The sequence below is a fragment of the Cetorhinus maximus genome, chromosome 12 (genome assembly GCF_964194155.1).
Source record: "Cetorhinus maximus chromosome 12, sCetMax3.hap1.1, whole genome shotgun sequence".
Lineage (NCBI taxonomy): Eukaryota > Metazoa > Chordata > Chondrichthyes > Lamniformes > Cetorhinidae > Cetorhinus > Cetorhinus maximus.
In genome coordinates this window covers 86,669,344-86,693,894 of record NC_135890.1, presented here as the reverse complement: position 1 = coordinate 86,693,894, position 24,551 = coordinate 86,669,344, and the positions used below count along the sequence as shown (strand labels likewise).

Here is a 24,551-nt window from a genome sequence, read left to right as displayed (position 1 = left end):
TAACACACAGCAATTAATTTTAAACTGTAATATTCGATTAAAGAAACAATTACTGTTTAAAGAAAGAACTTGGAATTCTATAGCATTTTATCATACTCGTCAAACATCTGGAGTAGTGTTTGAATATACAAGCTTTTAACTTACAGGTAGAGAGCACTGCTACTGAGAAACACAAAATGGAACAATATTAGCATCAAATTTATTTTAAAATTTGAGAAAATGAAATCCTGATGATTTTGTTGAAAACAGTAACATTGATGGCGTTGACTCTGACAGGCTTCTGCACCTATTCTGTTATTGGCATTGCTACATTATGTGCGTGCAAGTTCTCTTGAGATATGCAACACAGGGAGGGGACAACAAGTGGCATGAGTGGTGAGACATTTTCACACGCATTCCATTTTCACGACTGCGAACAAAATGGGTGTATAATAAAACTTGATGATTTATTGCAATAAATTATCATTTATCCCCACAAAGTACGTTCTAACATTGAAATGTTTACTCTCTGTGGATATGTCAGAATTGGTGATGTGTTAATTGCACTCTCATATGTGTGAAGGTTCGTCATAAAATTTCATTCTGACAACCATCACTGACAACTACATTCTAAATTAAGAGAAAACCCTCTTTCTTTAAAGATTCTAAAGGTAAGCAATCCAATAAATACAATCCGTATAACCCTGCATTCCAATCTTGTTGAAATCAAGACCTGTTACACTGCCTTCTATTGTTTCCATGACTCCTGACTGTGAAGGTCATACCTTGCTCTTACAATCTCCCAGCTTTCAAACTCAAACTTGTCATCAAATTAGAAAAAAAAATCACTGTGTTTAGATGTACTTCTAATTTTCACATTGTTTTCCCTCCCAGTAGTGTCCCACACTGTAGGCCTATTGGGCTCTTAAACTAAGCTTCTCAATTGAAAAGAAGGCTCTATTGTTTTGGATTCTGAAATAGGAGATTCAAGTTATATCCAGTCACACGTGATGCTCGCACTGAAACCTCCCCTTTGAGGTGAATTTTGTTACCATTAGCCAGGTTGTTTAGAAGATGAGAGGAAGCACGTACAAGGGAAAGGGATCACCATTGTGCGCCTTTGTAGTGCCTCGTGGTCTAGGCAAAGGGTGTCAGTGACAGTAATATGGAGATTCCCCGTACTGGTTGGGCCATCAAACATGGAGAAAATTATGGTACAGGAGAAGTAATGAGGAAGAAAGAAAATGACAATAAACAAAGCCAGCAGAAAAGGTTAAAGTGTTCCTGCTGCAAGGAAGAAGAGATAGAGTCAATTTGTACTTACCAAATGATGATGAATGATACTGGCATCTCAGGAACGTTCAGCTGGAAAGCAAATGCTGCATATTCAATCTGTCTAAGTACATAATGCACAATGTCCTAACTATGTTATTATAGTGTTCACAGACGTAACCACGGATATCACTGTAAGGCACACACACAACATTAGAAAGGTTGGTGAACAACTTTATTATGTCTGGTTCACATGGCACTACATACACAGTTGAACCTGTCTGTGAGCCACACAAATACTGCAGGTCTACATTTTAACCACGCTTGACCAGGGAGGGCATTCATAATGTCAGTAGCAGAGGTGCCATGACTGGCAAAATGTAATAATCCAATTCCATGGTACCTGATAACAATGTTGCTTTTTATTTCTTTTCAAAAATTTGCAATGAACATCACTAAACAAATGTGAAGAAGACTCGGTCAACATTCTGTACCTGTAAACCAAGCAAAATCAAAGTCTGTACTTTAAATTCAAAATCTACTCTGACTACCTCTGATTTACACAAAATAATCCATCACTTCCATTGTTATTAGCCACTTGACGTAGCAAAGACTGAAATTGATACAACCAGTAGTTACAGAGAGCAGTAAACAGTGAAAATGAAATGAACTGGAAATAGGGTGCTTTGTTGGGAAAGAATGAGACTATCCATTTTAATTGTAAAATAATCTAATTCATAATAATGAATATTAATTAGGATATTGCAGTCATACATGTACTGTTAACATATATTAGAACCGCGAACAGAGAATATTGCATTTAGGCAAACATGTGATAATTCTTAAAACGTGAAAGATGAATTCACTTGTCAAAAAATTACAGAGCAATTGAAACAGCATCACAGAAGAATGCCATTCAGCCCATCATGCCTATCACAGTGTTCCCTCTTTAGCTGTACTTGTCTATTCTGACCCCATCTTCTTCCACTTATCTCATTATATACTGCCTTTTCAAATACTTATCCAATTCTCTTTCAAATAATATCATAGTATTGTGAAGACTCCTGATCCCAAACACAAAGAATAAGATCAGGTGCATGCATTACTAATGAGATAAATCTTGTCAGAAGTTAACCAAATCAATTTAATTTGGTTACCACATACCTTTTCAGAGTCCTTCAAATCTCACTTTCAATTTTTCACTGAAGGTTCCAACATCTATTTTGGAGCAGGTAAAAACATACAAGGCACATGTTTAAATATTTCTTTTTAAGGTTTGGCAGCTTGGGGAGTGTGGGTGAGCGTATTTAATGTGTTTTTTTATTTAAAAGGATTTTTAAATAGCTTTTTTGGTTTCAGTTGAATTTACTCCAATAAAGCTGCACCTGATATCTAAGTAGCTTCGTTCCTATAATATTAAAGGAATTTCAGCATTACAGTAGTGACCTGAAAACTCTAAAAATGGTTGCACAGGGAGTTTGAAATTCCCTGGACCTGCTCGCACATTATAGATGATGAGGAGTGTTTCAGAAGCTTAAGTGTAAAGCACCATTATTTATGAGTGTCACGGACAGAAATTGTGTGTTTTATTTTAGTCCATGGTCAAAATGTTTTAATTTGTGAAGCTAGTGTGATTTCTAACCCTCAAAGTGATTTGTCCCAATTTAAATTATTTCCAACAGCTAGATTTTGAGAGTTTAAAAATAAAGAAGATTATTTATCACACTTGACCCAGGGGTTTAAAACGTGATGTCTCACACACACTATCACACACACAAAGACTAGATACAGATGAAGAAGAAAACAATACAATTACAATCTGAAATTATTTCAGTCTCTTCTGTAGCAGGCCTATAGGTTTTTTGATGAATTGACGAATTAACTGGAGTGGAGGACTTATAAAAACAGATGATTCTCAGTAAGCTGTGAGGCTTCTTGTAGTTGAATTGCTAGGAGGTTGGCTTTCATGTGAACTTGAAGTTGGAACAAGTTCGGGGGAAGAGTCCTCCCACTTTCAAGGTATAGCTGTATATTACCTTGGCTGCATAGTTGTCTTGCAGCTAGTTGGATGGCTCAGATGGTGTTTCTGATGGTATCTGTCTCAAAACAGCTTCCACTGTTATATTTTAAAAGCAGGCAACAAACATGGTTGCTTTACCCATGTGATCTGTTTCAAGTCCAAAGTCCTTTTCCAAAGAAGGTGGTGTGTTAGACCAGTAAACATCCTATGTTGTGGCTTTTCACACCTCAGGGGTTTCAGACAGCCATGGTCTTTGTGTTTGGTATCAGAAGTCTTCACAATACTATGAAAGGTCGATGAGATCCATTTCATATTTGTTCAACACCCATTGAGTTTCAATGTTTCTATTGCCCATGCTCCTTTCTGTTGATGGTCACCCTTAACGAAAGGATGTGTGAATTTCACAATTGGCTGTGATTGTCCATATGTATTTGCTTGAGTTCCAGGAAGGTCTGGAGCTGCATACTGCCATATATGTTACAGTCATCTTAAACAGCGTTTGGTGTCCACTTTTAAAAAATACAACTTTAACGTTTGTAATATCTTCTAAATCCTTAAACAGATTTATTTCTGTGTTGAATCCATAATGTGTATTTTCTGGGATCAACATTTTTAAAGTTCTGTAATTATAAATGCCTTGTGATATTGGATAAATTTTATCTATCTTGGGGAATACCAACAGGCTGTATAAGTTCTGCTTTCATATCACAGGATCTATACAGAATGAAAAGGCTATATGTTGCATCTTACCTTACAAACTCTCCATCACCACATCCAACTGTTTCCCAAATGAGCCCAGGGCTTTATGCCTCCGCTACTCTACCTGGAAGTCAATTGTATTGATTGAACACTTCTTACGAAAAGACCAACTTCCTGACAGTAGACTACGTATCCTTGATTTCTTTCAATTGGCTGTTTCTATTATAAAGCAGAATTAATTATTAAACTGCCATGCAAAAATAAACAATGGTTTTAGAATAAAATGTAGGGCAGAATTTTACGATTCCCTGCCGGCAGGTTTGCAGGCTGGGGTGAGGGGGGGTGTGGGGGGAGGGGGGTGCCTGAAAGATTTCCTGAATGGTCGACCCACGACCCCTCCCAATCAACTATGACATCTGCACCACTTTACATTGGGCAGGTGAGCTAAGATAGGGCCCCAACTGAGGTCCTATTAAGCAGCTTCCCACACAGCCTTAATTTTGAGACAGCTGGGCGGAGGTCAGGGGTGGGAAGGGAAGCCTGGGAGGTGACCATGCTCGGGCCTCAGATAGAAAGTTGGGGAGGGAAAGGGGCATCTCTTTCCAGGGCCCACTTTCCACATAGGGTGCCTCCCCAAGGTCTGTAGGTGCTCACTCCACCTACGCTGCCACCCCCCTACCCTCGTCCCTCCATCAAGATCCCCACCCGCCTCTCGCCACTCCTCCAGGCCTCACTTCTCTCTTTTCTGTGAGATTCCCACACTTATCTAGTCCTGGACTCCAGGGGCAGAACTTTGATGTCGGCAGGTGGGCGTGGTTGGTGGGTCCGGAAGCGGCCAGAAAATGGGCCCACTGCACATGATTGGCCCTCGACCATGGTTTCACACTGGCGGGCCAATTAAGGCCTGCCGAGCGTGAATGGTGGCTCCCCAATGTTCGCGAAGGGGTAGGCGGGGGCGGGGGCCTGTCAGCCACCAGGTCCAATGGCGTCCCGGTGGCCGGTTTAAAACCTGTACAGTCAGGCCCTGGAAGGCTGCCAGCGACGAAGACATCTCCGCTGTTGTCAGCAGGAGAGTAAAAATTAAGGATACAAATGTGGCTGCAGATGCCAGGTGGGAGGGGCAGGTCAGGTGGGCACTTGGCCCCCGCACCGTCTTTCTGATGAGTACCTCACAGTCCTTCTGGAGGAGGTGGCTGCCAGGAGGGACACCCTTGTCCCCAGGGATGGAAGGAGGAGGCCACTGCACCTCACAAAAAGAGCTTGGGAGGAAGCGGCAGTGCTGGTCAGCGGCCACAACATTGTGCGGCGCACATGGGGGCAGTGCCGCAAAAGGTTTAACGACCTGCTACGCTCAGGAAGGGTGAGCACCATGCCGGCGCGGGTCACTGTGTTGAATTGTTTTGGGCTGGTCATCTCCCAATGGAGCTCAGGATTGTTAGAGTCTGAGTGCCAACTGTCAATCATGCTGGAGCTGGCCAAGGGGGTGAGCCCTGGCTGCTTGAGCTGAGTGCCTTGTAGCTGCAAGGCCACAACTTGGACGTGCCCTGCAAAGTGCTCCTCAGGTGGGGGTTGGCCAGGCTGCAATGGCGCTGCAGGTAGAGAGAGGACTAATCAATGCTCCTCTGCTCTTTCAGGAGAAGACAATCCATAACAACATTGAAAGGTCACGGACAAGCTGAGGCCCCCCCAAACCTCCTAATCCTAACCATGTATGAGCAGGGCACTCTTGCTGGGGAGCTGGCGTGTACCTTGGTCACCCGGCTGCAGAGAGGCTGAGGTGTCAGATGAAGGTAAGAGTGCAGGGCACAAAGGTGAGAGTTTCGGTTGGTGCAAACATTCTTGTGTAGTCTGTTCATTGATAGGAGCCTCAAAACTGGATTCCCCATTGATCATTGAAAGACGATGGCACCATGATGCAGGTCCCCATGGCCTCAGCAGGGTGTCTGGCATGCACAGTGACAGTGTGATAACTTAAACTAAACTAATTAAACATGTCGTTGGTCGCCCTTAGGTTTTCCACCACGCACTCAACTGCAGGAACCCGAAGAGGGTCCCTGACACCAGAGGACCGCCATACTCCAAATACACCTGCATCACACCTGCTCTCTGAACCAGCGCAGATACCAGCGCCTCGGCGGGCATTAGATCTTTGGCTAGAATGTCAGCGCACAGTGGTAAGGACACTTCACACTCGCTTGAGGTGCAGGCGGAAGTAGGGAGTGCCCAGGGCACCAGCAGTCGGAGTACTGCTGGGGACGACATCGATGCTCAAACGAAGACAGACCACAGAATCACACAGTGCAGAAGAGGCCTTTCGGCCCATCGAGTCTGCACCGACACATGAGAAAAACCTGACCTACCTACCTAATCCCATTTACCAGCACTTGGCCCATAGCCTTGAATGTTATGATGTGCCAAGTGCTCATCCAGGTACTTTTTAAAGGATGTGAGGCAATCTGCCTCCACCACCCTCCCACACAGCGCATTCCAGACCGTCACCACCCTCTGGGTAAAAAAGTTTTTCTTCACATCCCCCATAAACCCCCTGCCCCTCACCTTGGACTTATGTCCCCTCATGACTGACCCTTCAACTAAGGGGAACTGCTGCTCCCTATCCTATCATGCCGTTCATTGAATATTTCCTTGTCAAATTACTCCTTCCAAAGTGTATGAGGCTGATGAGCCTCTGGAGTTGGCCGTTAGGCGGCAGATGCTGGATGTCCAAAAAGATGTGCGGGAGGATCTAACGGAGGTCCATGAGGGTCTGCCATGGCCTCTATTATGGAGGAGTCCATACGGAGCATGAACACTGCGTTGACCCTCATGGGTGAGCGCACTGCCTCCTCCATTGAGAGAGTGGCGACTCTCATGGAGAGGCAGCTGAAGGAACAGAATCAGGGGTTCCTGGGATTGTGTTCGGACCTGCAAGCCCTCACACAGGCATTGACCTCAGTGTCTGTGTGGGAGATGGATGAGGAACCCAGTATCCCAGCTAGATGCCCATCCATCAATGGCGAGCAGGGAGGTCCACAGCGACCTCATGTTGGCGCATGAGTTGCCTGTCATCTCTGCAGATTTCTCAGGGCACTCTGGATGATGGCAGCAGCTCCTCTGACCCTCTGCCAGTGACCGTGGCATCTGATGAGGCTGCGGTGACTGGGGAGATGCCAGCCGTGGCACTGGCTGCTCCCTCCCAGGCAAGGCCATCACAGGCTCCACTGGCCAGAAGACGACCACCAAGGTCAGCAAGGCCATCAAGACAGCAGAATGAGCAGGCTGTCCCCAATGCCAGTGCCAGCAAGGGGGGAGAACTAAGACGCAGTACTCGCAAGCCTAAGTTTAAGGCACCATGAGCACAAGAGAGACTGGTCACCGGTGATCTTCTGTTGTGCAATGTTTTGTTTATTTTAACTGGTCTGGGGTTGAAGACCAGAGAAGTGTCTGTTAATTTGTTTTGACTGTCAACATGAGATAAATTTTCTTTTGTCGTAATGGCCCCACTGTGCTTCACCTTTTTTATTTAATGTGGTGCAGGGTATGGCCAGTATGTAATGCTGGGTGGCTCAAAGCTTTATTGCACAGACACTGAGTGGACTTTGGGGTCAAAGGAAAGGGCAATTTCAGACATCCAGGATGGAGGCAGCAGCCCTGGCATGAGGTGGTAGCACTTATTTGGCAGCCTAGCTGAAGGAGAATTGGATCAAGGCACCCCTGGTGTCCCTATCTCCCTGGAGGTTACAGAGGTCTGGCTCCATGCCCTCAGCATTCTCCTCACCGTGATCCTCTTCGGACTCACTACTGGATTCATCATCTGTGGCCTGTGCAGCTGCGTCAAGATCCTCTTCCTCCAGTGGGTCCCCCCTTGCCAGTGCCAGATTGTGGAGAGTGCTGCATGTGACCATGATCAGTGACACCTGCTCTGGGCAGTATTGTCGTGCTCCCCTGAAAGGTCCAGGCCTCGGAAGCAAGTCTTCAGAAGACCTATGGTCCTCTCTATCACCGCACTTCTGGAGGCATGACTCCTATTATAACACTGCTCTGCCTCTGTTCTTGGGTGGCGAAGAGGCATCATAAGCCACCTTTTCACCTTGTCACCCAGCAGCCATCCATCCAGGAGCACTGAATAGCCTTGGCACCTGGGAGTGTCTCAGGATGTACACGTCATGGGAGCTGCCCAGGGTACATTGCACAGACTCTCAGAATCTGCTTCCTATGGTCACACACTATCTGGACGTTCATGGAGTGGAATCCCTTCCTATTGACGAAGGCATCGGGCTCACCCGCTGTCACCTTAACAACCACATATGTGCAGTCGACTGCAGCCTGGATGCAGCAGAATCCAGCAATCACTGCAAAGCCTCTGGCTCACTCAGCCTGGCTGGCCTCGACCATACGGAAATGAATGAAAGTCAGAACAAAGGTCAGGACACGCCTGAACAGAGCTTCTGTCATCAACTTGATGCAACTATGGACTTGGGAGACTCCACACAGATCCCCCACCGACCCCTGGAAAGATTTGGAGGCATAGAAGTTGAGGGCCACCTCAGACATATAGAGGTAGCTGCATCGCTGCCTGTAAACCCTGGCAGCAGGAAAGTGGCATCTTCTGTGGCCCCTAATGCCTTGGACTGCCAGCTGGCCCTGCGCTCCTGTGCCTGCGCCCCTCCTTCCACAGGTCACATCCCAGGAAGCTGCATAGGGACACCTGACCTCCCCTCCCTTCTGCCCTTCTCTTCATCCTCAGAAGAGGTGCCACCAGTGGAGACCACAATCCCCATTACCACGGTAACAGAAGGCTGTCTGATACCTGGAAGGGTCCACATGGTCTGAATTCTCCAGGGTCCTTGGAGACACCAAGGAGTCCTGAGATGAAGCCTGGAAATGCTAACAATGAAGCTCCAAATAGAGATGACCCTGCCTTATACCAATAAGTCACCAGCAGCAAGCTATCTACCAAACTCCTCACTACTCACACTGGCAATGCTGCTGACCCTTTTTATCCTGCCCATGGACGAGGTGTTTGAAATTGTCAGCTGGCTGCTTGCCCATTTTGCCCTTGCGACAAGCACAAAATCATACGGGCAACAAAAAGTCGGCATCAATTTACTTTTTAATGGCCTTAAGTGGCCTCTTAATTAATGGCAGGTGCAGCTCTGGCACTCATGCGCTCTTGTCAAGTGAAATATCGTGCAAGCGCACGATGACATTGGGACGCTCACCCAAAATCATTGCACACTATTTTGCGTTTGATTGCATGTTGGGCATGTGCCCAAGCAAAAGATTCTGCCCCAGGACTTAGAATCCAGGAACTGCTTGTAATCCCAGTCCTGGCCACTGGTGCTGGCTGGCAGCTCTGTGGTCCAAGCAATCAGAAAGTGGGCGGTCTTACTCCTGGCATGAATATAAGAAGCATTTGTTTGGTTCTAATAAATATGTCTCATGTCTCTGCAATCTTTTGCTGTGAAATGCACAAAAGCAACTCAGAGTAACACAGCAGGTAATTTTCCCTCCCTCCTTGTTAAAAAATCTCTGTGTGGCTCCTCTCTGCTCCTATCAGGGAATTAAAGTTCTGAACACACTGTCTATCCCACCACAATGTCATTGCACTCATCCTGTGTCTAGTAACAGAATTACAGCGCAGGCAGAGGCCACTCAGCCCATTGTGTCTGCTCTCTGAATGAGCATTATGACTTTGTGCCTTTTCCTGCCTTTTCCCCGTATCCTTGCCCATTGTTTCTATTCAAATAATCATCTAATGCCCTCTAGACTAAGTCTGTTTATCCCAGAAGGAAACATCTCCTTTTATATTCTGGTGGATTTGGACCGTTTTAGTTAAAACAACACTTAAAATTGAAATTACAAGTAACTACAGATTCCAAAAAGATGCAAGAGTTCATGACAGACCAACTGCAACTTTCATTGAGGAGTAAATTCCTTACAAGGAGATCTGAGAATCCAAACCCTTTTCAATAACCATGACAGAATGGAATGAACCCCTGCTGGGTTTCTTTATCCTGAGGCATCAAGCACTAAAATAGCTTGGTATGAACTTTAACCAAAGTGGGCTCCACTCCAGATTCTCCAAGATCATCCAGATAATCTGAAATGACAGGGATTCCATGTAAAGTGGAATTCTTCCTACATCTCTGCCTCCAGAAGATAAACCTCTTCCACTTGCTGTAACCAGTCCACATCAAAGGTTTCCTTGCAGCCATCCTTATGTTTGTAAGAAACCATCAAAATAGCTGCAAAACCACATAAATCTAATCGCAAGTCTACAGATAGGAGGTGTGTAGAATTTTAAATTCGCACGGAGCATGGAAGAATGATTGAACATAGATTGGGAGAGATAGGGCTCAAAAATTTCTTTTGGCAAGAATTTTATGCATTGCCTAATCACACTTCTGGCCTTGTGCTGAATGAGCGGGAGATGTTTTTTCGCTAAGGAACAGTTAACATACATTTCCCCAAGGTCATCAAATTACAATATTCCTGTTAAAAATTTCATTCCACCTGAAGTCAAGAGGTTGGATTCCTTCATACATTATTTTGTGTGCAGCTGATGCATTTGCTTCAAGTCCCTGTCATGTTTTTCTTTTCCCCAAAGAAGCTGGGGTTGTTCTTAGACAAGAGAATATTGACAGTAGATTTGATAGAGGTCTTCAAATTCATGAGGGGTCCAGGCAGGGTAGATAGGGAGAAACTGTTTCCATTGGTGGAAGGATCAAGAAACAGAACACACCGACTGAAGGTGATTGTCTTTTCACGCAGCGACTTATGATGATCTGGAATGCACTGCCTGAAGTGATGGTGGAGCCACATTAAATTGAGGCTATCAAGGGGGAGGTAGGTAAGTACATGAAGTGTAAATTGCTGCCTGCAAAATAGGTATGAATTTTAAGTAAATCTTAGTGTAAATTGCCAATTATGCCTTCAAAGGAAATTCCAAGCCTTGATGTATATGTTCATGAGTAACAGTTGACTGAATGGTATTGATTCTAGGGGGAAATTAGGTGCATCACAGAGGCTCAGACCACACTGTTATGACCAGGTGAGGAGGGAGTTGAATGGTTCCCCTCTCTGACCTCTCCTTGCTTGACCGCAACATGTTTTTTTGTGTGAAAAGGATATACTTGCCAATTCAAGGAGTACTTAATTATTTACGCGCTGTGGTCATAAAAGAGCCAATAGGACATGTTTTCTTGAGTTTAACCAAGAAAGAGGTTAGCTTTATTATACTTAATCCGATCCAAGCAAAATAATATATACATACCAACTTTCGCGCGCACACACACACTCCAGAATGGGGAAGGATAGATTGGCTAAGTTAGAGTTGTTACAATCCTTGGCCAAATGCCGGGGCGTGGGGGGAGATCCAGTGAGGGACAAATAATATTTTGTTTATAGTAGATAAAGGTTGAGATTCAAGGCACCTGCTTTTAGAATAAAACCACAAGATTCCATGTGTTTTGAACAAACCAAAAAATACTTTCCTGCACCAGGTCAGAAAGATAGAACAATTTACAATATGTATCTCATACTCTAACATTCAGGGTAAGTATGAGGTACAAGTGAATTCACAGATGAACTGTGGTCAAACATGCCACACTACTGAGTAAATGACAGAAGCACCCAAAAACAGATTCTGTAGATTTCTCAAGACATCACCCAGACATTAGCCCTAATGTGAGTCAACCAATGTCACTGAAACTTTGCCTTCTTGCGAGGGTTTCCAATCTCCACCTTTGATGATCCTGCCTTGGAATTCTCTCCAAATATCACTCCTAATTGGACGGCTTTAACAATGGCCCACGTCACAGGGTTTCAATCTTGCCTTCTGAGATTCCTTTTCCCTGGGTTCCCGAGTCACTCAAACACTAGTTTAAAAGCACACTTCCATATCTATGGTTGTGCCAAGCAGAACACCACAGCTCCAAAGGGGTAGCTTTGCCCCAATGGCACTGTTTACACAAAGCCTGCATCCACAGCTCTTTCTTTAACTTAACTGGGACCTATTTCTGTCCCTTTTTGTGTCTTGCACTTGCAGCCTGGCAGACTCCCTCAAATTGATTGCCTCAGAAGAGTTGTTCACTGACTCTTGAACTGATCTGATAACCTATCAAAACACTCCCAGAGGGTCACACCCTTGTTACTAGACAAGAATCAATGTAACAAGCTTTGGAACATCCTGTACCTTCAATGGCCGGGATTTTTTGTGCCCGCCGGCGTTGGGCATGTTCGGTGGCATGAGCAGACAATGCTTATTCTCAGGACGATACTTATACTCGGGACGATGGCGTGAAACCAGTTCGTGACCGTCCGCTCAGCCCGCCGATGGCAGGCCATGTACTTTGCCATTGGACTTCGGGAACTTCATTGTAATACATCAGCATTTCGTAATTAGGCCTGCCCAGTGAAATTGTTCCCCCCCAACCCTCTTGGTCTGCCCACGTCGGCGGGAAAACATGCTGACGTGTTTCACAACAGCACATAAGTGACGTGCACGTGGCGGGCTGCACGTCGCTCGGGACTTGAAGGTTTGATTGCCTACCTTGCTTCGATCAGCACTCGCAGTCATCAGGGCCAGGCTGCACAGACAGCACCACATCACTTTTATCGGGGGCTTACAGCAGGTCTCTACCTATCAGATCAATCAAAAGGGTGGCTTTTCAATAGCTGCAGGGCTGGGGCTTGGCAAAGGGGGAGAAGTGGCCTCAAGCAAGGGAAGAGGCTGCAGGATGAGAGCTGCACTGGGGAAGGAGGGTATCCCAGGGTGTGTTGATCTGTGCAAGTGCCCTCAAGATGGTGAGGGCTGAGGAGGCAGTCTCCAGAGGAGATGATGCCAGATGGACATGTGAGGGTATGTGTGTGAGAATGGGTGGTGATGTCCCTTGTGCTAGCAGTGAGCGAGATGCCAGTGAATGTGTGATGGGCTTGAGTGTGTGAGTTTAGAGTGATGAGATGGTTGCCATACCCTGGCTGCACAGATATCATTCATACTCTACCTGCATTGGATGGCCAACCTCGTCTGTGCGGTATTAGCATTGATCACCACAGCCACTGCCTCCCAAGCCCGGTTGGTCATGTCGCTGCTCATCCTGTGGCCAGTGTGGAGGTAGAGGACATCGTGGCAGGCCTCCATGGCATCCAAAAGGCGTTCCAGTGATGCATTGCTAAACCTGGGGGCTGCAGTCTTTTTGCCTTTCACGGACATCTTCCTAGCAGTTGGCGTGGGCTGTAAGCACGGCTGGACTTTAAATATGGCGCCCGGCTTGATGAAGCGGTAAGGTGATGGTGTAGCGGGTGAATGAGTCCACGCCCGCCATTGAAACGACATGTTTCCCGGGAATGCATAACTAATGTGGTGGGTTTGGGGCAACACGGCGTGAAAACCTGCCATTGCGGCCAGTGGGTAAAACATCGTTCCCACCTGCTACCACAATTAGTGCAAATCTGGGATGATTCTGCCCAACGTTACAATTTCCACAGACGTGAATTTAACACACACAGACATAATGAAATAATTCATAACAGAGCCCATAAAAACTAAGAGTATAGAGTCTGTAGTTTGGTGACTTGGCTCACTTCAGGCTGAATTTATGGCCTTGCTGCTTCCAATTTAAAGATGTAGACAACGGAGTTGGTTGATTTAGGGAGACGGTAGTGCTGGGTTGGATTTTTTTAAGAAATCTCTGTCTGCTATAATGTGTCCCTGGACAATCGCGGTCAGTAAACAGGAGTCAAGGCTTACCAGGTGGGTTGGAAAAAAAGGAGGCAGGAGGGACCCCACTTAGGTCTCCTCCCTAAGCTGCTTGTCCTCAGTTCTGCTAAGAAAACAAGTGCTTTAAACATACAAAGGGTTAGCTTATAATGTGACCTTCTTCTCTAACTGCGAGGGGGGGTTAAAAAAAGACAATAGGCAGAATCATCCCAGATTTGCACTAAGTGGGCGGTAGTGGCTAATGTCCCAAACCTGCTACATCAATTAAGCATTCCCAGGAAACACGCCATTTCCAATGGCGGGCAGGCTCCGATTCACCCGCCACACTGCCACCTCGCTGCTTCAGAACACCGGATGCCACATTTAAAGTACAGCCACGTGCACACCTCTCATGACTTCCAACCCAGGACCTCTGCAAGGAAAACATGGCCCTGAAAGGCAAGACTGCAGTCCCCGGGTTTAGTTACACGTCCCTCGAGTGCCTTTTTGACACTGTGGAGGCCCGCTGTGATGTCCTCTATCCCCAATCTGGCCACAGGAGGGGCAGCAACATTGCCACTCCAGCTTGCTAGGCGATGGCAGTGGTGAGCAGTACCAATGCTGCACAGAGGATGAATGATCTCAACCATGCAACCATCTCATCACTTGAAACTCACACACTCAAGCCCATCACACATTCATGGCATCTCACTCACTGCCAGCTCAAGGGACATCACCACTCACTCTTTCACACACACCCTCACATCTCCAAATGGCCTCATCTGCTCTAGAGACGGCCTCCTCAGCCCCAACTATCTTGAGACCACTTGCACAGATCAACTTGTGTCCCCACACACATTCTAGGATACCCCGCTTCCTCAGTGCAGCCCTCACCCTGCAGCCTCTCCCCTTGCCTGAGGCCACTTCTCCCCCTTCCCCAAGCAAGCCCTAGACCAGCAGCCGCTGAAAAGCCACCCCCGCCTTATGGCTGGTCTGGTAGATAGAAACCTGCCCATGAGCCCCCCTGAAAGTACTGTGGTGCCGTCTGCGAAGCCTGGTGCTGATGACTGCAAGTGCCTCCCTAAGAAAAGTATCAAGAATCTCAGTGCAGAAGAGGCCCTTCGGCCCATCAAGTCTGCACTGACATGTGAGGAACACCTGACCAACCTACCTAATCCCATTTACCAGCACTTGGCCCGTAGCCTTGAATGTTATGACGTGCCAAGTGCTCATCCAGGTACTTTTTAAAGGATGTGAGGCAACCCGCCTCCACCACCCTCCCAGGCAGCGCATTCCAGACCGTCACTACCCTCTGGGTAAAAACGTTTTTCCTCACATCCCCCTAAACCTCCTGCCCCTCACCGTGAACTTGGTGTCCCTTTGTGACTGGCCCTTCAACTAAGGCAAACAAAACCTCGAAGTCCTGAGCGAAGTGCAGCTCGCCAGGTGCACGTCACTTATGTGTAGTTGTGAAACACGTCGGCGTGGTGGGCAGACGATCAAACATGGGGGGATGAGTCCAGCAGGCTAACCTTATAATGATATGCAGATGTGCTACAATGAGGTTTCCAACGTTCAATGGTGGGAAATGCGGCCCGCCATTGACAGGCTGAGTGGACGATCGCAAACTGGTTTCACGGCATCATGAAACCGATTTTTGGCCTTCTCACCATATTGTCCGCTCATGCTGCTGAGCACGCCTGATGCCAGCAGGCATGGATGATTCTGCCAAATATCTGTATATTCCTAAGGTGACTTGATTAGTTCATGTCTCAAAGCTAACTTAGCCAGGGTCCCATTGTCCAAGCAAGTAATCTTAATGGCCCAACTCCAACAATTGAATCCTCAGATGATTGCCATAGATGCCTTGCTAATAAGACAGATGATGTGAGTCCTTCACGCTCCCCTGAAGTCATTGCCTTTGATGGATTTTTGCAGACTGACTGCACTCCAATGAATTGGAATGTGGAATGTACAGTAATGCAAATCAGGATTAGCCATATTGGGCTGAGAGATTAAATGATTTTATTCTCTGTATTTTATACAGGTCTGTTCTTAAAATTTCAATTCAGGTTTCCAACCAATGAGTTGAAGATCATTATTTGGCATAAAGCACATTTTCATGACAGCACAAACCAAATTCAGCTCACAGTGTCTGGCCAAAAAAAATCAAGTCCAAGTCGAAGGCTTTGGGGATGCTGAGGCACTCAAATAAAAACCTAAATAAAGCATTAAAAGACACAGAAGATAATTTGGTCAATAAATGTAGTTACCTTATTTCTTATATGACATTTCTTTTTATGTTTATATTTTGTTTACACCTTTATTTTAACGTACGAACAAGGAGGAGTAGGAAATTCAGCCCCACGAGCCTGCTTCGCCATTTAATAAGATCATGGCTGATCTGATAGTAACCTGAAATCTGCATCCCATCTACCTCCGATAACCTATCACTCCCTTGCTTACCAAGAATCTATCCACCTCTTCTTTAAAAATATCCAAAGACTCTGCTTCCACCACCTTTTCAGGAACAGAGTCCCAAAGACTCACAACCCTTAGTGAAAAAATTTTGCCTCATCTCTTTTTTTAACCCCTTATTTTTAAACAGTGAGTCCCAGTTCTAGATTTTTCCACAAGGAAACATCTTCTCCATATCCACCCTATCAAGATCCCTCAGGGTCTTGTATGTTTCAATCAAGTCGCCTCTTACTCTACTAAACTCCAGCAGATATAAACCTAGCCTGCCCAACCTTTCCTCATAAGACAACCCACCCATTCCAGGTATTAGTCTGGAAAACCTTTTCTGAACTGCTTCCAACGGATTTATATCCTCCCTTATATAAGGTGACCAATATTGTACACAGTACTCACTAGTGCTCTGTACAATTAAAGCATAATCTCCCTACTTTTGTATTCAATTCTCCTTGCAATAAATGATAACATTCTATTAACTTTCCTAATTATTCGCTGTACTTGTAACAAGCCTTTTGTGATTCATGCACTAGGACACCGAGATCGCTCTGCACCTCAGGCCTCTGCAATTTCTCACCATTTAGATATTATGCTTCTCTTTTATTCTTCCTGCCAAACTGGACAATTTCACATTTTCCCACATTATACTCCATTTGCCAGATCTTTGCCCACTCATTTAACCTATCAATATCTTTTTGTAGCCTCCTGATGTCCTCTTCACAACTTACTTTCCTACCTATCTTTGTGTCATCAGCAAATTTGGCAGCCATCTCTTCAATCCCTTCATCCAAGTCCTTTATATAAATTGTAAACAGTTGAGGTCTCAGCATTGACCCTGTGACACACTACTCGTTATGCCTTGTCAACCTGGAAAAGACCCATTTATTCATACTCTCTGCTTACTGTTAGCCAGCCAATCTTCTATCCACGCCAATATGTTACCCCCTATGAAATGAGCTTTTATTTTCCATAATAACCTTTGATATCAAATGCCTTCTGGAAATCTAAATACAGTACATCCACTGGTTCCCCTTTATCCACAGCACATGTTACTTCCTCAAAGAACTCCAAAAAGTTAGTTAAATATGCTTTCCCTTTCACAAAACCACGTTGACTCTTTCTGATGACCTTGAGCTTATCCAAGTGCCCTGCTATAACTTCTTCAACAATAGCTTCTAGAATTTTCCCTACAACAAGTATCAAGTTAACTGGCCTGTGGTTTCCCATTTTCTGTCTCCCTCCCTTTTTGAATAATGGAGTTACAGTTGCTATCTTCCAATCTAATGGAACCTTCCCTGAATCTAGGGACTTTTGGAAAAGTAAAGCCAATGCATCAACTGTCTCACTAGCCACTTCTTTTAAGACCCTAGGATGAAGTCCGTCAGGACCCGGGCACTTGTCAGTCCGCAGCTCCAACAATTTACTCAGTGCCACTTCTCTGGTGACTGTAATTTTCCTGATTTCCTTGCCCAATTCCATTTCCTGATTTATAGCTGCTTCTGGGATGTTACCTTGTTATCCTCTACAGTGAAAACTGATGCAAGATAAATGTTCAATTCATCTGCCATCTCCTTGCTTTCCATTATCAATTCTCCAGACTCACTTTCTATAGGACCAATGCTCACTTTGTTAACTTTTAAAAAAAAAATTATAAAAACTCTTACCGCGTTTTTATATTTCTGCCTAGCTTTCTCTCATACTATAATTTTTCCCTCCTTATTAGTCTTTTAGTCGTTCTTTCCTGTCCCTTATATGCTGTCGAATCTTCTGACTTGCCACTTGCCTTTGTACAATTATATGCTTTTTCTTTTAAGTTTTAATACCGTTTTTAACATTTCTAGTCAACCACGGATGGTGTGTCTTTCCCTTGGGCTTTCTCTTGCATGTTGGAATGTATTTGTTCTGTGCATTCTGAAATATCCCCTTAAGTATTAGCCACTGCATTTCTATTGACCTATCCCTTAACCTAATTTGCCAATTCACTTTAGCCAGCTCAGCTTTCATGCCCTCATAATTGTCCTTATTTAAGTTTAAAAATTTAGTCTGAGACTCACTCCTCACTCTCCTCCAAACTGAATGTAAATTCAATCATATTATGGTCACTGCTACCTGGGGCGCCTTCATTATGAGATCATTAATTACTCCCATCTCATTACACAATACCAGGTCCAGTGTAGCCTGCTCTCTGATTGGCTCCAGAACTTGCTGTTCTAAGAAACTACTAAGAAACATTTGATGTACTCCTTATTTAGGCTATCTTTGCCCATCTGACTTTTCCAGTCCATGTGTAAATTAAAGTCTCCCATGATTATCGCCGTGCCTTTCTGACAAGTTCCAATTATTCCTTTCTTTATGCTCAACCCTACCATATGATTACTATTAGGGGACCTGTACACAACTCCCACAAGTCACCTCTTGCCTTTACTATTTCTCATCTCTACACAAACCATTTCTACATTCTGATTTCCTGAACTTAGGTCATCCCTCTCTATTATGTTAATACTATCATTAACTAACAGAGCCACCCCTCCACCTTTTCTTCACTTCCTGTCCTTCCTAAATATCCCGTACACTTCAACATTCAGGTCCTAATCCATGTCCTCCTGCAACCATGTCTCTGTAATGGTTATCAAATCGTAATTATTTATTTCCGTGTGTGCTCTCAGTTCATCTGTTTTGTTTCGAATGCTTCGTGCATTCAGACACAGAGCTTTTATTTCTATCCTTTTATTCTTTTTATTACCTCTAGTTTCATATGTTGATTTACTGTTAGATTTGTACTCTCTATCCCTTCCTGTCATGGTCTGTTTTTCATTTCCCATAATAATACCTTTCTCTTTTGTCTTGTCTCTACTCTTTGATTTACCACATCTTCCCAAATTTGATCCCTTTTCCCCACTACTTAGTTTAAAACCCTCTCTACTTCCCTAGTTATGTGGCTCGCAAGAACACCGGTCCCAGCACAGTTCAAGTATAGACCGTCCCAACACTTTCCCCAGTACCGCTGCCAGTGCCCCACAAACCGGAACCCACTTGTTCCACACCAGTCTTTGAGCCACACATTCATCTTTCTAATCTGATTTGCCCTATGTCAGTTTGCAATTGGCTCAGAAAATAATCCAGAGATTATGCCCTTTGAAGTTCTGCTTCTTAATTTGGTGCCTAGGTCTTCATACTGACTATGCAGAACCTCCTTCTTTATTCTGCCTATGTTGTTGGTACCTACATGGACCACAACGACTGGGTCCTCCACTTCCCACTGCAAGTTCCCCTCCAGCCCCATACAGATTTCCTGCACCCTGGCACCGGGCAAGCAACACAGCCTTCTGGACTCACATTCTTTGCTGCAGAAAGTGGTGTCAATCCCTCTGACTATACTATCCCACACTGCTACTATATTCAATTTTGCTCCCCCCACTCGAATGGCTTCCTGTACCACAATGCCATGGCCAGTTAGTTCATCCACCCTGCAGCCCCCACTCTCATCCAAACAAGCTGAAAAATCCTCAAAGCTGTTGGACAATTGTAAAGGCTGAGGCTCCTGACCTCTGAGACCCCTCACCTGCCTCATTTACAGTCACACTCTCCTGTCCCTGGCCATTGACCAAATCAGAAGATCTTGTCCTAAGAGGTGTGACTGCCTCCTGGTACAAAGAATCCAGGTAACTTTCACCCTCCCTGATGCACCACAGTGTCTGGAATTCAGCCTCCAGCTGAAGCTGCTGAAACTTCAAATGCTTACTGCAGACCTGGATCAAACTGGCATCCAGGAGCTCCCACATGCTGCAGCTGTGACACATCACCTGTCCTGACATCCTTAATGTGTACTAATTAACTATTTCATTATTTTATTCAATTATATATTCTACTTTTTTAAATATACTTTACTAGCCTTATCACCAGTTGCTAGACTATTTTGAACCATAGTAATAGAATAAACTTCAGATACTCACCAAATAACTAGCTTCTCTTTCTGTAGCAGAGTACGACCACTACCTGAAGGCTGAGAAAGTTAGAAAGCAGAAAGCAAAAGAGCACCTTTTTCCCTTCTTTCCCTAACTCCCAGCACTCTATTCCAAGTCGTATTTCTTGCAGTAAACCTTACCTATAGCACTTCTTTTCCCCCATGATCAAGTTCCCAATTTGAACCAAATTTCCAGATATACTCATTCAGTCTCTGTCTCACTCGGGCCAAGTTCTCCCCTCGCTGATTGTGCACCTCTTATTTCAGCATTAGAAATTTCAATTACTGAAAGAAAAAGCAGTTGAAAAAATGAAAGCTGCAAAACCTTCAGAAAGGATGTTGGATAATTTATGGGGAAACTACAGTGTTACCCAGTCGGAAGATTATTCTATAATTACATAACGAGTTTGCATATGAATTGATAACAGCAAATAGTTGACATTTTGTAAACAAAAGTGTGCATACAAATGTAAGGATCTTGAAAATCGGCAGATATTCTGGAGCACTCCCTCTGTAATGGGACTGCAGGGATAGGATTGTGAATTAGGCCTGGACCCAGGTACATTAAAGCAGAGCCTTCACCTGCCCCAAACAATCTCAATAAAGTAAGAGAGGGGAGCGGTCACGAGTTAGGAACTCCCAGGCTGGCAGTTCCCAGGACCCAACCCAGGCTGAAGAGTGGCAAGTGAAATCAAGTGTACCGGCCTGTCTAATATCACATATGGGTTTCAACTTGGAGATAGGGTATGGGACGAAGCTTGGACTTCCTAAGATGCAGTCAATGGAGCATGTAAAAAATGCTTAGCATCTCTCCTCTGCTGAGACCAGCCCACACCAGGATTGCTGGTCTCTTTCTCTTGGCAGGTGCTTGAATGTATTCACAGTGGGATGATCACCCACATAGCATTTTAAATTTGTGACCTCCCATCTGACCTCACAAAGTTTGACAGGTTCAGTGCTGGAAGCCATGCAGTGGCATTTATGCCAGGATGCCTGGGTCACAGATTTTCAACCTCGAGATTTCAAACACTACTGGAGTAACCTGCTGACGCTCACTGTCTAGGCTCATACATTGAGAACGGCTATCTGAGCAAGGTACTGAAGGGTAGCTTCAATCATTGGAACCATTTCCACAATTAATCTATGCTGTAGGTTAGTATTGTGGCAGCCCAAATATTGATAAACTGGCTCCAAAAGAATCCCAAGGATGTTGGGCTAACTAGCCTTCCTTAACAATGGGTGGAATTTTCTGTGCCCACTGGCGTCAGGTGTGTTTGGTGGCATGAGCGGACAATATGGCAAGAAGTCCAAAAATCGGTTTCACAATGTCAGTTTGTTCTACCTGTCAATGGTGGGCCACGTTTCCCGCCGTCAGATGTCAGGACCTCATTATAATACACCTGCATATCTTGATAAGCTCAGCTCACCAGAATCATCCTCCCATGCTGAGTTATCTGAGTACGTTGGCGTGATTGCACGCCAATGTGTTTCACAACTGTACGTAAGTGACGTGCATCTGGCGAGCTGCACTTCACTCGGGACATCGAGGTTTGTTTGGGCAGCACTTGCAATCCTCAGCACCAGGCTTCGCAGACAGCACCACATCACTCTGGGGCAGGTCTCTACCTACTAGACCAGCCATAAGGTGGGGGTGGCTTCTCAATAGCTGCAGGGCTAGGGCTTGCTTGGAGAATGGGAAGAAGTGGCTTCAGGCAAGGGAAGAGGCTGCAGGGTGGGGGCTGTACTGGGGAAGTGGGTATCCCAGGGTGTGTTTGGGGGCACAAGTTGATCTGTGCAAGTGACCTCAAGGTGGTGAGGGCTGAGGAGGCAGTCCTCAGAGGAGATCAGGCCAGAGGGAGATTTGAGGGTGTGTGTCAGAGAGCGAGTGGAGATGTCCCTTGAGTTGGCAGTGAGTGAGCTGCCAGTGAATGTGCGAGCGCAAGAGTTTAGAGTAATAAGATGGTTGCCTTACCCAGGCAGCACGGATGAGATCATTCATCCTCTATCTGCATTGGATGGCCAACCACTTCTGTGCAGCATTGGCACCGATCACCACTGTCATCGCCTAACAAGCCGGAGTGGTAATGTTGCTGCCCCTCCAGCGACCAGGGTGGGGGTAGAGGACATCATGGAGGGCCTCCACAGCATCAAAAAGGCGCTCGAGGGATGCGTCACTAAGCCTGGGGCTGCAGGCTTCTTGCCTTTTGGGGCCACGTCTTCTTTGTAGCAGTCCTGGGCTGGGAGCACTGCGAGGTGTGCGCATGGCTGCACTTTAACTGTGGCGCCCGGCATGATGAAGCGGCGAGGTGACGGCATAGTGGGTGAATCGGAGCCCGTCCACCATCGAAACAGCATGTTTCCCGGGGATGCATGATTAATGAGGTGAGATTGGGACGATACGGTGCGAAAACCGGCCACTGCGGCCAGCGGGTAAAACGTCCTTTTCCTGCCCCCATCCGCACTTAGTGCAAATCTGGGACAATTCCGCCCCATGTCTCTCTATCTGAATTGTCACTGAAAATTGTATCTTTGATAAAATGTAATATTCGTACGGTTGTTTATGAAATAGAAGTTTGCTTTCACACACCAAGAACTTGACCCTACGGTTTTCCTTCTTTACACAGGATCTTAACCATTGGCACGAGGTGAACACACAAAAAATAGAAGAAAAAGTAGCACAAAAAATGACCATACAGCATAAATGGCTGGGATTTTACCAGCCCTCTAGAGATGGGCTGAGAGGCAGAAGGGACAGTTAAATGGCGGCGGAGTATGTGTGGGGTGGGGGGACCCAACGCCATCCCACCACCAGCGGATTTTTCGAAAGGCGGGAATGGCAGCTGCTTGGCCACCCACTGACCAGGGACAGCTGGCCAATTAAACGAATTAACTGGCCTATACCTGGCCCCTCTATGCCCCCACTGGCATTTTACTGGCATTGGGATGGCCCCTACCATGAAGAGAGACCACCAGGTACATTGGGCAGGTTCTGGGGAGGGGTCTTAAATTCTGCACACTCAATAGCCAAAGGAGGGTTCACCCCTCCGATTGGCCCTGGCACATTAACTGAATTTCTTCCCGGCCCTTCGAGGGCACCTCAACATGGAGGCTCCTTCTCTTTGCAGCCCCAGCAGTGTCTACCTCCATCGCTGGTGCTGCCGAGGTTGCGAACTCTGATTGGGCTGGCAGCTCGGACAGGCAGGCTGCCGTCCTCAATGGGATGGCAATCCTGGCAGTGGCTTTTAACTGGCCGCCACTGGTAAAATCCCCTCTGCAGTCCTGCTGTTTGCCTGAGTAGTCACGGTACCCGCATTTTGTCCCAGCGGTGGGATCCGCGGTATGCCCTGTTATATCTCCCTGGTCCTGCACCACCAATCTGAGGTGTGCATAGATCAACAACAAAGCCAGGTTTGAAACAGGACGAGATGAACTTGAACTTTCATGTCTGCATGGAATGAAAAGAGAAACAACCCCACTCTCTTCTGTAGCCTCTTTAAAGATGTTATTCAAATTCTCTTTGGCTTGGAAAGGGTTACACCAAGTAACCCTTATTTATTAGGCTTTTTTTTCCCCCAGCTACTGAGGGATTAGAGTGACCGCAGCCTTCATTGCTGTGTAACCCTCGAAGGGGCTATCAGCATTTTGACATTCTTCCACTTACCTGGTGAACTGGGGGCATTTTGACTTGATAATTCAGTTTTGTGTCTTTTACAGGGTGGGTGCCAGTATTTTCCACATAGAATTAGGGCCTGAAGAAACACAGAAACACAAAATTACCTTTTGTGCAGCTTCGTGTTATGTACATGCAGCATATAAAGGAGCTTCATGTCAGGAAGACTCCACGACATTCAATGCAGGCAACCAACAGCTCAGAGGAATGGACATTTACTCACGTGGTAGAAGAATGCGGGGGTCCCTTATCCTGTTTCATTTAGGAAAAAAAAAACAAGGATTAAACAGAAAAGAGAAAGGGTCACCAAAAGGAGAGTAATATCAAGATAGAGGGGCAATTTCTGTCTGTCCACTGACCGTTCACATTAAAAAGCAAAGTGGCAAGCAGCCAAACAATTTTGAAAGCCTATTTTCCAATTGCTGCTCAAGGAGCATCTGACTCACATTTGAAAAGCACTACCACCGTTAACAGTGAGAGCTTTATTAAAATATCTAAATAGTGGTCCTACATCAGTTAAATATCAGCCCCAAACTACTTCCCCACCTTGTAGGAGATCTCACATATACCATCTCCAAGAAAGAGGCAGATTTCTTTTCGACAGGCATCCACAGAATGTTTAGAGGTCATACGGACTCGAAACGTTAACTGTATTCCTCTCCGCAGACGCTGTCAGACCTGCTGAGTTTTTCCAGCTATTTTTGTTTTAGTTTCAGATTTCCAGCATCCGCAGTATTTTGCTTTTATCCACAGAATGTTGCCTGACATCACCCAT

General features: G+C 45.5%; 2 long non-coding RNA genes across 3 annotated transcripts in view; one reads left to right on the top strand and one right to left on the bottom strand.

Moving 5' to 3' along the window:
- The window catches only part of LOC144687657 (uncharacterized), a 109,971-nt gene that overhangs the window by 56,820 nt on the left and 28,600 nt on the right, over nucleotides 1–24,551 (top strand). For both annotated transcript variants that reach the window (XR_013578185.1, XR_013578186.1), the window contains exon 2: nucleotides 10,742–10,820. This is a non-coding gene — a long non-coding RNA (uncharacterized LOC144687657). The remainder of the gene's footprint in view (nucleotides 1–10,741; nucleotides 10,821–24,551) is intronic.
- On the bottom strand, nucleotides 1,500–24,170 carry LOC144687658 (uncharacterized). The gene is made up of 3 exons (XR_013578187.1): nucleotides 23,884–24,170; nucleotides 4,022–4,183; nucleotides 1,500–1,745 (listed from the first exon to the last, which is right to left on the bottom strand). It is a non-coding gene; the product is annotated as an uncharacterized LOC144687658 (long non-coding RNA).